The following is a 1,729-nucleotide window of genomic DNA, read 5'->3' as shown; positions in this document are numbered from 1 at the left end:
GACTCTGCCATCTTTCCTGACAGTGACCTTTGGGTCGATCTTGGCATGGGGGGAGCGCTGCCAGCGAGTCCCCAGCCAAGGGCAGTTTACTGCAACGTGGCCTGCCTGGCCACATTTAGAACCTGCCATTACGTTGGCTATTGCGGTGTGAACAGACACCTGAATTGGGGTCAGATGCTCTTCCTTTGCAACATGCTTAATCATGTCTGCGATACTTGACCCTGCCGGCAATGATCGCAGGATTTCTTTGGTTGCCGAATTGCATTGTTGGCGTAAACATCCCGCTACGACCGGGCCTTTTGCCTCTGTGGGCAGGGACGAAGAGTCGACCGCTGCCTGGAGACGATCTACAAATTGTGTAAAGCTCTCACTTTCACTTTGCTTTATTGAGGACCATGGTGGTGGTCTGGCAACAACTCTACAGGCTGTGCGAATAGCTTCCCTGGCCGCACGAGTAGTTGTCATAACTTCATGGGCCCGCAGGCCATGGGCCTGCGCCTGGGGGGTGATCATTGTTGGATCTGCACCCATTAACCGCTGCAGGCTGGAGCCGTGTAATGGATGATCTGCCCCAGTTACTTGGGCTAAATACCTCGTACAGTTGTCTTCCCATTCTTGTCTGAAAACGATCCTCCCTGCTCTATCAAAGATCAGCCTACAAGTTTGTTTCATATCGAACGGGAGCAGATCGTCCCCCCCGAAGATACCATCTAGGAGGGTCGAGACCATCGAGACCACGGCAGAATTAATCCCTTTATCTGCAATTGCTTTAACAATCACTTGTACGTCCTTAGATTTTATCGGCAAGTGGACCCTCTGTACCGCCTCCGTCACCCGGACCGGGAACGCTAGCGCGGCCGATGGGGCCCAGTCGGCACATGCGATCTTTATTTCCTTCCAGTCCGTGAGAGGGGTTTCTCCCCTTCGCGGTTTTTCTTTAATTCGGATGGGAATATTTTGGCTCTTAGCTCTGTTTACCTTCATTTCCTCCTCCCTTAAGTTTGAATCAGTTGTGACCCACTCGTCCTCACTAGTGTCTGATCCGGAGTCGGAACTCGACTGACTGGTCACTTCCGGGCTCCGGTACTTTCTCGTTGGGCTCCGGCCCCGCCTACTTCCGTCCCGCCCACTTCCGTTGCGGGCGGGCTGTTCCCCCCTCCTTGGCTCGCCCCGCCTCCTACTCACAGAGGCGTTTTGTGAAATGGCCGCTCTGATCGGTTCTCAGCGCCTCACTCGGGCCTCCCTCACCTGGCCGGTCACCCGAACCACCTTTCTCCTCCTTGTTCTCCTCCCCCTCTTGTTTGTATGCGCTTGTTAGTTCTAACGGTTCCTGCCCGTTCCTGCCGGGGGCATCCTCGCCCTGACCTTCCCCTTGTGGCTCAGCACCATTTTGGGGGGCATAGGGCGGTGGCCTGGCCCAGGTGTCTCCATGGTCTGACTTCTTTTCAATGTTCCTAGCTTCCTTGGCTAGCTCGCCCCAAACAGATTTCGGCTGTTTTTGCTCCTCTGTAAGTGGGACAGGGTTCAGGGATTGAGGGGACGTATCACCCTCTTGCAGATCTTTAGGCTCAGCAGAATTGCCATCATCTGGGGGATGCAAAGTCTGCGCGGTTGCCCCGACTCCCATTTTCAAGGTGGCCAACAAACAGTCCTTTACCGCCACCCAGGTCTCCTGCTCCTTTATAGCCTTCTGCAACGCCTGTACAACTTTTCCCCAAGCCTTAAGGTT

This window comes from Tinamus guttatus, unplaced genomic scaffold, assembly GCF_059628265.1.
Source record: "Tinamus guttatus ecotype Peru unplaced genomic scaffold, ASM5962826v1 Tinamus_guttatus_pri_ptg000989l, whole genome shotgun sequence".
NCBI classification, from domain to species: Eukaryota; Metazoa; Chordata; class Aves; order Tinamiformes; family Tinamidae; genus Tinamus; species Tinamus guttatus.
The sequence above is the reverse complement of the archived record's forward strand: the minus strand, read 5'-3'. Positions refer to the sequence as shown.